The following is a 12,662-nucleotide window of genomic DNA, read 5'->3' as shown; positions in this document are numbered from 1 at the left end:
AATTCTTACCATTGGGAGCGAACTCGACCCCGTCCAAGATCAGAATAGCCGTGATGATTACCAATCTCCGTCGCGGAGATGGCACGTAAAGAAGAAGAATAGCAAGCTGAAAATTTGTTAATAGCTTAGGAACACTGGAACAGGGGAAGTTTTAACTGTGGAACGTGATTTTAGTTGTGGAACGTGTCATCCTTACAAGTTTATGATTGTGAAAACCAGCAGGTTGTTTTTAAGTTTATGTATTCAATAGCAAATTTTATATATGTAATATATGAAAAAATGGGTGCTACTTCGGTATGCGGTCTACGGCAGAGTTTCTAGTTTGGTATGCGGTCTACCGTCTGATATGCGATCTACGGCAGTTTAGCTGATTCGGCATGCGGTCTACGTACAAAAACAAATTAGAGAAACTATTACAAACTTTTTATTTATTATTTATATTTATACTTTACTTGTCATACTTGTGCTTTACTTCACACTTCACGTGTTACTCTGTCTAAATCCCGAACCGAGGATTAGCGTCGTGTAATTTGGGTTGCCTATATAAACTTGAATCAACGAAATGGGCCTTGAGTGTTGATTTAAAACGCTGAAAAGACCGTTTAGTGATAATAAAAAGGGTGGGTTGTGATTGCGCGCAGCGGTCAAATACCTCCTGCCCTGCGGTTCTCTCACTCTAATACCCGTAAGTTGGGTTTGGACCGAAGGGTTAGGTCTTCCTCCTTTCAGGCAAAAACCGATATTTACTGCGGTTGCATATTTAATATTAAAATAGTATTGGATGTGGTAGAATGTAGACTCTTTGTATAATTACCAATTGAACAGTGAAGCTGTTAGTAATAATAAAATAGTAATGTTTGTGATAGTTTCTCTAATTTGTTTTTGTACGTAGACCGCATGCCGAATCAGCTAAATTGCCGTAGACCACATATTAGACGGTAGACCGCATACCGAAGTGGCACCAAAAAATGTTTGTGCGACAAATATGTTGGGCATTTTAATAAGTCCGACACGTAGAACACGTCAAATGACAGGAATTATATTGGTGGTAAATAGCAGTCTGATTTTTGCATGAGAGGTTATTGAAAGGGTAGCAAATCAATTAGAAATTCTGTCCGACAAAACACATGGGACGTTTTTGTAGTCTGACGTTCAAAACCTGTAACCTGTTGCACAATTAAAACTTCTCCTGTTCCAGTGTTCCCGTACATCAAAGTTTGTCCTACTAGACACCGTTAAGCTATTAACAAATGTTCAGCTTGCTATTAATAAACTTTTTTTTTGGTACGCTGGATCCAGGCCTAGTAGTCTTTCTGCGTAAATCGTCAGGTAGTCATAAATATTACTCCACCAGCTAGTACAACACAATTATTATAGCTTTTAATAAGTGTAGGTATGTCAAATAGAAAATTATGGGTAATATTTTTCACGAAGAATGTGCATTTGCCAGGTGTGCTCCTTGAAATATTCATAGTAAAATACGCTTACTAAGAATCATGTTATTAATGGTTTCCCAGTATATTAATTTGTAAATTAATTCAACTACTTACAGTTCTGTTATAGTAAGAGACATTGTTAACCGGTTTTGTCTTAAGCGTTTTTTAAAGCTTTGAAACAAACTCGATATTCTCGCAGCATATATTTCTACTTTGTTCATGATCATGAATAATGTCTAGTTACAAGATACAAGCCTCACGTGATAGTTCAAATCCAGGAGGTCTCTCTGTGATTCAAGCTATACCTAACTGTATTTGGTCGAACTGCCGACCATTCATGGAACCATTAGGTGATCATGTTGAACCCGATGACTGTGGCCTCTCCTGCGGTTGCTATGGGAGATTTTCTGGAGCGCAGTCGACTTTTGGTTGCATCTTATTATGTAGTTATGTATCGACAGCGCAGTGTTGTTAAGGTTCTTCTTGTATTCCCTGGTTAGAAGATTGAGTTGGCGAAGGTGTGGTGGTGGACTGTCGCTCAGCGCAGCGCTGGTATCCAATGGGTTGGTGTGGAATTGATTACTCCAGTGATCGTTTCTCGTGATATTCTTTAGCTGAACATTATTCTTTTTAAGGTGAGCAATATTGATCCATATTGGTGCGCAATATTCAGCTAATAAAGAAGAGATAAGGCTGAAGCCTTGAGTGTGGATGCTAATGCTCTGCATGTTGTGCCGCATTCTGAATGATGTTATCTGTGATTTTTAGCTTCACGGCAAATGTTTTTAAATGGTTTTTTTGGAGTGTTGGGTGTTGAGTGTGGTTGAGTCGTATATTTTAAAAGTGAACGCTTGAAGTCAAATTGTTATTTAGATGGAAGCAGGTTACTTCAAGTTTAGAGGCGTTTGGACGAAATCTCCATATTTTAAAATAACTTTCCATGATTTCTAGGTCTTCCTTCATAATCTCTTCAGCTTCTTCTAGTAATTTTATTTGGGTTAACAAAACTCAGTCATTGGCATAGCCAAACTTTGCTGATCATCTACGATGTAAATGCTAAAAAGCAGTGGTGCGAGTACCGAGTCTGGTGGCAGGCCATTTTTGAGTTTTCTGGGGGGTGTTTATTTGTGATCCCATAATAGGTGTTTTCGTGGAGCACATCCTGAATGTATTCTGAACTTAACCCGGATACAAATATATGCGCAAGCGTGTCTCCGAATATATTCTGAATTTGTTTCTGCACGAACAATTTCCGGATGTTTTTTGGGTTGCCTATGCCAATTGCCTAACCTTATTCTTTTATCTTTATCTACGCTAGGACAAACAACACTCCAAAACAGGAAAAGTAATTTTACATAATATTGTGGAAATGAGATCTTTCATACTTATTTGCCAAATCTACAGCTAAGTCTCTACTTAATCTAAAATTCTGTATAAATTGTTGGTTATTAAATTGTTGCACAGTTTCCTCAAAAAAATTTGCATTTTTTTGAACATTTAAAAGTCCTACAATCTCTTCCAAATCTTCATCACTTGAACTGAGGTTCATCATCTAAAAAGTTTTTAAAAATAAGAAACTGAAATACATAATACAATTTAAAAAAACCTTACCTTTTACAACATTTGTATGATAACACAACAATTCAAAATTTTAAACTTGTTAGGTTAGAAATACAATCTCGAATCTCTTAACAAAATAAATAAATTCGTCAAATCAACTTCTGCACATGTGCGGACAATAAATCCTCTCTTTAATCCCAGAACTTGTTGAACGCATTCCGAATACGTTCAGGACAAGTTGTTGCGCTCCGCGAACAGAGAACTTTTTATTCAGAGGAGGATTTTTCAACACAGCGAACAGCCAAAATTCTAATGCGCAAGCGTTCTTCCTCTGAACACGTTCAGGACGTGCTCCACGAAAACACCTAATAATTACTTGCCGTATGCTAATCGACAGTGTAACTGTACAACTTCACTGAAAAGACTTTCTCAATTCATTTTGTGTTATCGTACTGTGTACTTATATATATGCAATTTCACTCATTTTATTAACTTCCCTACGTTTATTTCGCATTGTTCTGAGCAATAACAACTAATCTTTATTTTAAATCGGTTGTTTTATATAGAATATAGACCATATAGGAAATAGTTTATCAGTCTTCAGAAAGATGAATGTGAATCAAGCTCCCGCACTATTTATAACAGAATCGATAGCACATAGCGATAAAGCAGATGACGTTCGAATTTTTTTTACTTTTAGCGTTAAATCGTACCTTTTGCTTATGGTTTAGATTTTATAACTTAAGGTTATTACCCTTGAAATACTTCAAAATTTTATAAAAGATTAAGAATGTGAAATGCATTATTTTTTATGTTACGTTGGAAACAAAAATCTTTTGATATTTGACTTTCATCTATTTTTTATGATACACTCTCTATTTCTCTCTCTCTCTCTCTCTCTCTTTATTGCTCTTTATTGCTCTCTCTCTCTTTCTCTCTTTCTCTATCTCTCCCCCTCTCTCTCTCTCTCACTCTCTCTCTCTCTTTCTTTCTCTCTTTCTCTCCTAGGACTTTTCTTTCAAAGATTCCAGTTTTTTGTGTTTTCACCAGTAGAACACCTATATAAAACCATGTAGAAAGCTGTGCTGCTCTCGACGTTCATATGCTCTCGACGTATAACGATTTTTGAAAGATACTCCGACGCGCGATGTATCAAGTCACCTAGGCCTCGATAACATGGAAAGAGTCTCACCATAACTCAATCCTTTTGATACCGTAGGTATATGGGATGAGTGAATTTTACCCTTAGAGGAAATATGGCTAAATCTGGAAAAATAATCAAGATAATCATAAGCAAAGAAAATCTTCTTCCTCTACGGCACTACAGCCCAAATTGAGCCTTGGCCTCCTTTATTTTTTGCCTCCACCCTTGCTTGTCTGTGGCTGCTCTTCTCCATATACGGACTCCTAAAAGGGGTTGTGCGTCGCTGTTTACTGTGTCTTCCCAGCGCTTTCAGTAAGTAAAGAAAATTATCAGAAATAATATTAGAGAGATCTATCCTACATCGCGCAACAAATGACCCAATACCGTTTAAACCGAGGAAACAAAAAAGGCGCATAGATCACCTTTCCAAGGAAGAAAAAATGCGCACATGGATGAGTAAACCTCTGCATGCGCAACATCTTAACCAGTCACAGGTCAATTATGTGCCACAGACTAACCAGTGGTACATAATAGACCGAATCTCATACAAGTTAATAAACTTAGGTAAATAACACTAATATATGGACGATACCTACTTAACAACAATAATTTGCGTGTCAAATATAACAAAAAGATCATCAATTGTTCAATCTACCACTGGTGTTATTAAAAAAACTAGTAGCTAAAATTAAATAACTGGGTCTAAGTGAACCCCTGTAAGACCATGCAGAAAGCTGTGCTACTCTCAACATCTAGATGTGTACGAACATTTTTTGGAGATCCTCCGACGTATCAAGTTACAATTTTTCAAATCTAGGAACAAGTTTGATGAACTGTACCTAGAGCTCGATAACTCGGAAAGAGTCCCACCAAAGCTCAATCCTTTTGATACCCTAGGTAACTAGTTATCTGGAATTAGTGAATTTTCCTCTTAGGAGTAGTGTGAGCCATATCGCTAAATATGAAGAAAATAATAATAAAGATGTTTGATCTTTTGCACGTACAAGAATTTACAAATTACAAATTAATATAATTTACGACGAAGTAGTTTTCAATCCTAATAGTAAATTATTAATATTGAAAATATTAAAAATATTACTAAAAGATTTGTGACACCTCCAAGACTTCTACAATTTGCAAGTCAAATGGATGCTGCAGTGAATACGAGAGGGAAGGAATTCTACACTATGCAATTCACATCCCCCGTCTGCAGCTGGTAAAGTTCCAACGGAAAAATGCACCTACTTACTCTACGGAGTAATACGGCTATAAAATAAAAATGTATACCATTTTTATTCAGTTGCAATGCGAAGGCAAAACAATCTTACTTTTCAATTAGAATACGGAGTGCAGTCCAGTCCCTTGAATCGCGATTTTCGGCTCTTATTGGAGCCTTCATCGGAAGGACAGTAGGCACTGTTCTCCACTGTTCTCACTTATGGAGAACAGTGCCTACGTTCCTTCCGATGAAGGCTCCAATAAGAGCCGAAAATCGCGGTTCAAGGGACTGGACTGCACTCCGTATTCTAATTGAAAAGTAAGATTGTTTTGCCTTCGCATTGCAACTGAATAAAAATGGTATACATTTTTATTTAATATAATTTACTATACTACGATTACTACGACAGCTACTATAATCTATGCACAATAGTGAAAAAATTACCCATACTATAACATACACACGTTAAATATAGTAAGTAGTGTTTATTATTCTAGTATCGATTATTATTCCTTTCTTTATTGCCCACCACCTATTGCAAACCTTGGTGGGCGGTAAGATTTCTAAAAAACTGTTCCAGGAACTGTTGATGTTTACTGAACTTGATTCCTCGCAATAATAAATATGGATCAAGTAGCCAAAAACACGCTTCACTGTTCAGCGGGATAGATATGCGTTGTTTAAAAATGATTTTTTGGAAATCACGCGCCAATTAAATGCATCTCATAAATATTAATCGATTGATTTATAATAATAGTTTATATTCCTACGGTTTTTCTAGCAAGTGTACAACGGAATTATCAACATCATCTACTTAATAACATCAATAATATTAGATCTGATTTAGAATCTATAAATCTTGCAGGCGCATGGTTTGGTTTATTTTTTTCATTCCCTTTTATGTGTTTTCTTATTTTTCTAGTTTTCTTATTTGTTCTCATGTAATTTTTGTTCTTCCTTTATTGATTCTTCCTTCGACTGATGTTTATAATGTTTTTCTTTGCATTGGCATCCTCTCAACATGACAAACCATCATTATCATTTGTGCTTCTTTAACTCTATGTATACTATGATATCCACATATGTTGTTGATTTTTTTCGTTCGATCTTCTCTTCTTTCAGTATCCTGTTATTATCTAACGTTTAGCGGCATCACTCTCGGACATTTCGGAGCCAGGATGTTTTTCTTCAGCTGGGCTTGTTCCTGTTCAGCTGGGCGATCATGCCCTCTATTATTAGGTGTAGAAGGTTAGGCCTCTCTGGATATCTCATTAGACGGCCGAGATAACCTATCAGTTGGTCATGGGTGACCCCGCCAAAGGCCTTCTCAAAGTGGACAAAACGCATATATATACCGATTGCTCTATATCCTTACATCTCTGAGCAATGATCTTTAAACTGAATAATTCTTCTCCAGATCCAATATTGTTTTTGAAACCAAACTGTGTTTCGGATAGTTATACTTCTATTTTGTTATAAATCGTCTAGTGCAGTATTCTTAAAAAAATTCAGTACATGGCTCATCAGACTGATGATGCGATAATCGCTACATTGTTTAGCCTTTATTTTTTTCGGTATCATTACAAATGTTGATAGTAGGCACTCTGTTGGTATATGCCCTATTTCGTATATTTCATAGAATAGGTTTAGAAGAAAATACGTATTTAAATTTATGGTCGCCTAGTTGATTATTTCGTTGGGAATATCATCTTGGCGGGCTGCTTTCCTATTCTTTGATAGTTTTTGCCCTTCCTTTCAAAACATAACCTTCGATGAGAATGTTATGTTTAGACCAGATGATATATTTTCCATTTGAATTTCTATTCAAATTATCATCATCAAATAGCTCCTCAATATAGTCCTTTCGCCTGTTCAGTTTGTCTTCTTCATTGACAACAATATCTTCTTGTTTGTCAAGTAGATTAAATGTAGGTGACCTATATGATCCAGTTATTTCTCGTACCTTTTTATAAATGTTAACTGTGTCATTCTTTTTCTGCAGTTCTTCTATTTCAAGACATTTGTTGCTGAACTATTTTTTGCAAGTCTGTATTTTTTGCATTTCATTATTTTTATTTTTGTGTTTCAAAGAGTTTTCACCCATATATTTTTAGTGGCTCTAACCAGGCGTGGATCTAGAAATTCATAATACGGGGGGGGGGGGGCAGACTTACCTCAAATTATATTTTCCAGAGTTAGCCGTACGACTCACACTTACTCTAAGGATAAAATACACTATATAATCTCAGATACCTACGGTATCAAAAGGATTGATAGACAATTGACGACTATTAATCTCACTGGTCGTTCTTTACCATAAAGATTAATCTTTCTACCATCAATGGGTAGGTACGCATGGATTATCTAGTAAAATACAAATTTTTATATCTTTATTGTATCGCTAATTTGAAACGTGACTTTTCATGAGGTAAGATTTATACCCAGTGTAATGCAGGTATTTGCATTTTAAAATATCATTTTTGTTATCCTTTGAATTGAGAAAGATATTTCCGTTGTTTAAGGTTCCACCGGTGCTCGAACAAATGCGCCTGCAGATTATTTTTCAGAGAAGGGTGTTTTATTAGATTTTATGGCTTCTTTCAACTCTTTGGAAGCGGTTGTAGTGTAATTTAGTGTTGTACTGATGGCTTAAACTTTAGAGTTAACAGAAAAAAAATAATAAATAATAAAAAATACTTATAGACTAAATACAATAGGGGGATTCGTGGACCCGTTGACCCTCCCCCCTGTATCTGCGCCTGGCTCTAACCATGTACACCTTGTAAGCGGCACTGAAGATGGAATTGTCTTTCCTAAAAGGTTCTATGACGTAGCCTCATGTAGTCTGAAAGGGTTCTTTTTAATCAATATATTTTTTGAAATGAACTTTTTTAATAAAAACTTTTCAAAATTTTTCCTTATAATTGCTATACCTACATTAAGTCACCACGGTGTAGTTTCTTTACATGTTAAGATATACGAAATTAAAAATGGCATAACAATTGTTCCCTACCAGACAAATCGACTTTTATAACTGACACCGTGAAAGAATATCGAATTGAACACTGATTCATCTTGCTATAAACAGAAGAGTTTATCACAATTTATTGCAATGAATAGTGAGTAATGTAGAGGAAAAATACTTGTTATCAATAAACTATACTGTTCTTGGGAAAGATATTTAAATGTACGAGATTTTGAAGAAAGCCACTTCCTTGTGGATAATAGTCATCGAATTGCATATTTTTCTAACACAGAAGTGGAAGTCTTTAAGAAAACCGAATCTTCGTGGTACGACTGGTACGCTAATGTAGTCAGGTCAATATGTGCATGCGTATACCGAAACCGCCCTACTTACATCTTTCTTGAAATGTTCTGAAGATCGTGATAACCATTCTTAAGCAGAGCTGCCAAGTTTATTACAAACAAATGCAAACAAGACACAAAATATTGTGTTTACTTGCCACTGTGGAAAAGTACTAAGTATTAAAAATCAGGCCACTTTCAAATCTTTGTAAAAATTTAAGAGTTACACTCGGTCGTACCGGCACAGATGAGATTCGATTTCGTGGCCTTGCAAGGAATGTTTCTTTAAGGATGTCTAACACCAATTAAAGACAAAGAAGCTCATTTTTATACATATTATGTACACGATAAAATAAAAACAAGTATTATTTGAAAGGTGCCAAAGTGCAACGATATTGACAAAGACCCATAAGCTAATGAAAGAACAAAAGTAGAAAAATTATATTTTTTTTAATAATTATTAAATTCATGCCTCTAGTATTTATTTAGTGGTCCTCCAGTTTTCTATTTCATAAATGCAATGCTTTTTTTTTCTATTTTGTTCCACTGATTCTACTCTTTACTTTAAATGCATTTGACATAATATGCTTCTCTAATAATTTAATAAATGTATGGTGAAGATTGTGGAAAATATTATTAAAATTGGAAACAGGGAGATACTTTTCTGCAATCCTAGCAGGGGATAGATTCTAGCAGGAATAGCAAATTTGCCCAGGCGAGCGCCGAATACACGATAGGTATATTCGGCGCGTCTCTGGCACTTCGGGGATGGATCATGATGTTTTCAGGAAGCTTTTCCGAGATCTTAGTCTGCTTGGCTGAGTTTGGTGGTCATATAAGGAGTATCTTCGGTCCATCTCCTGCTTTTTTCGTTCTACCTCTGACGTGACCTTCCTCCTGATAGGTGGTGGAGCAATCCCAGCTCTGGGGTATACCTCTTCGATAGATGTCGGTTTCAGGCAACCCGATATTATACGAACCGTTTCATTTAGAGCCATGTCGACGTTCTTTGCGTGAGCACGTGAGCAGAGTTTGCCCATACTGGTGCTCCAAACTCCGCGGCCGAAAAACATAATTCTAAGGAAGAATTGCGGAGAGTGTGTGGTTGTGCTCCACATTTTGTATTTGGATGATATTATTTCTGGCACTTACTTTCTTCTTGACATCTTGATAGTGGTATCGGTAAGACAGAGTTCTATCCAGACGGACGCCAAGGTATTTTGGCGTCTCGTTGTGTTCCAGCATCTGACCACGCCACCGGCCTTCGGGCATGCTTGTTTCTAAGGTGGAAAGCACATACCTGAGTTTTTGTGGGATTGGGTTTCAGATGGTTTTCATCGTAGTATAGAGCTAAGTCTCACAGGGATCTGTCAGTTTCACTTCGACTTCATTGAAGGCTCTTCCCGAGCTGCCACAGCTGTATCGTCAGCGTAAATAAATTGCCTTGTTTGTTGGTGTATGGGTTGGTCGTTGCTAAAAACAATAAAATGGGACGATGTTTTAATTCACCACGCTCATAGCTTTAAGGTTCCTGCTGTATTATCTCGCCACAAGAGTCGTGGTCCTCCACATGGTCTTCTTCCAGTTGGGTCTTCTTCTCATACCAGCCTTACTATTCTTTTATCAGAATGTCTTCTGAGGTGTCCTGCCCATTGGAGTTTTCTGGACTTTATTTATATTATTATCTTAGCGTCTGGATATAGTTCTTCCAGCTCTTTGTTTGGCCTTATTCCATATTGTCCTGCTGATTCATCAAGTACAGGTCTAAATATCTTACTTAGGATCTTTTCTTCCCCAAACACGTAGTCTCTCTTCATTTGCCTTTGTTATCGTCCACGTTTCACTACCACACATCACTACGGGTCGTATGATTGTTTTATATACCTAGTTGTATCTTTGTATATCTTATTAGGAGAAGAATCCCATGGTTGCGTAACTTGAGGGAATGGTACGGATGCACATCAACCGAACTATTCAGAGCAGCAGCATCTAAGATTAGAATAGCCATGCTGATTGCCAACCTCCGTTGCGGAGATGGCACGTGAAGAAAAATAATATCTTATTAGTTATTTTGATTTTATATGGTTTTGAAGGGCACAAAGACATTTGTTGCCTGATGGTATCCTATTGTTTATTTCTTGTGATCCGTTATTGTCTACCGTTATTCTTTTTTCAGACAATACTTAAATTCTCTGACATGCTTAAAGTCATCGATGGTCCAGTCCAACATTGTTTGATTTGCTGGTCTAGATAATTGCTAAGAAGAAATGCGTTCAATGTGCGTCCCCGTTTAGGATTTTGTCCTCTTCAGGGTTTGTCGTGAATGTATTGTGTGGCAGTAAAAGCAAACAGTCCGAAAAACACACTGGGGCAAGTGTCGTATTCTGGTGTTTTTCCTTGGTTATGCCGGACGGTGGTGTCCAGAAGGCTAAAAGTCAACAGAGAAGAAAGTTTTGATGGATTGTTGTTGGTTCCACAGACATTTACGTGTACTGTCCGTGGTTTGCCTTCGACCACCCCTCTAGAAACCATTGTACGCCAACTGGTAGAACCAGCGGCCCTCGTCGGCGGTCAAGAGGTGGTTTTGAGCGCAGAGTGGACAGTGAGCGTTCGAGTGGAGAAAATAGTTGCGGCTATTTTCTTGGGACGAACAGGTATAATTGTGCAATGAAGTTGGAAAACCGCAAAAAACCAACTTCTCCCTGTTCGGGGTAGGGAAGAGGATATGTTATAGGTGGGTACGGAAGGCTAACGGAGTAGCCTCAAGGATGTTTTCGTACTCTGCCGGGAGTTCGTCAATGCATGTTTGCATTAGAGCAGACGGTAAATGAATCTTTTTTGTGTTTGGGCGTTCGGCAGAGTACGTGGCCGGAAGATGAACAGGAACATTTGAGAGATTCTTGTGTGTCGGAGGGGGGGGCCGTTGATTACTTTGATTGTGAAGTTCCTGTTCAGAGAGTTTATTCTCTCGGTGACTTTGGGGATGTTTGAGATGTTATGGATTTCGTTTGAGGGGTATCGCCAGTGCTCATAGTTGCATCTACGCAAGATTCTACGTTCTGCCCCCAACAACCTCTCTTGTTTTGATCTAGCACAAAGAGAGTAGATGCATGATTTGTACTCCATGACGGGTCGAATAAAGGTCTTGTAAGTGTGAATGAGAGTCTTCTTGTGTGTCTTGCCAATTTTTCCCGAGAGAGGGTTGAGAAGTCTGGCCCTGTTCCTTACCCTATCTAAAGTTGCCTTTAGATCTGCGTCCCAGTTGAGAGTCCTGGTGAACAGTACTCCCAAATAGTTCGCAGTCGGGCTAACAACAAGCCTTTCTCCCAACAGTCTCAGTGGATATTGGTCGTCTTCATTAATTATGATTCTGTATGACACAGAAGGGGCGCGAAACACAATTGTTGTTTTGTTCGCGTTCAGCGTGACTCTCCACTTACAACACCGTTCGCCGACCCCGTCCAACAGAGCCTGGGCTCTTCTGAAGAGGAGTCTTGGGTTGTATCGAGAGGTTGTTGTGAGCAGAGTCGTGTCGTCTGCATAGAGAAACAGCCGAGTACCTGGGATATTTTGGTTAGTGATGTCGCTGTTGTAGATGATGTACAACAGCGGTGCTAGGACTGAACCCTGGGGAACTCCAGCTTGTGGAGTGAAGGGGGTGGACTTTTGATCGCCTATTTTCACTCTGACAGTTCGGTTGTGGAGGTATGAGTGTACAATTTTGGTAAATTGTAATGGTAGCCCGATGTCCAGAAGTTTCCGAACAAGCCCGTCATGCCAGACCTGATCGAAAGCCTTCTGCACATCCAGGAATGTGGCTATGGCGAATGAACCAACTTTGATGGTTTGAGTAACTTTAGTAGTGAAATCTATTAATGCATGTTTAGTAGATCTACCTGACTGGAATCCGTATTGGAATTTTGGTATGATATTGTGGTTTTCGAGAAAGTCATTGAGCCTCTCTTTTAGGATTAGCTCAAGAACCTTACCCAGAGTG

At 37.9% G+C, this 12,662-nt stretch overlaps 1 protein-coding gene and 1 long non-coding RNA gene across 5 annotated transcripts in view; one reads left to right on the top strand and one right to left on the bottom strand.

Moving 5' to 3' along the window:
• Window positions 1-12,662, top strand: part of LOC114338522 (protein decapentaplegic) — a 349,390-nt gene that overhangs the window by 311,363 nt on the left and 25,365 nt on the right. The gene's annotated exons all lie outside the window — the stretch shown is intronic.
• LOC126880530 (uncharacterized) lies at window positions 2,772-3,280 on the bottom strand. Its single transcript, XR_007696628.1, has 2 exons — window positions 3,048-3,280; window positions 2,772-2,988 (listed from the first exon to the last, which is right to left on the bottom strand). It is a non-coding gene; the product is annotated as an uncharacterized LOC126880530 (long non-coding RNA).

This window comes from Diabrotica virgifera, chromosome 2 (genome assembly GCF_917563875.1).
Source record: "Diabrotica virgifera virgifera chromosome 2, PGI_DIABVI_V3a".
In the NCBI taxonomy this organism is placed as follows: Eukaryota; Metazoa; Arthropoda; class Insecta; order Coleoptera; family Chrysomelidae; genus Diabrotica; species Diabrotica virgifera.
This window is presented reverse-complemented; position numbering and strand designations above follow the sequence as displayed.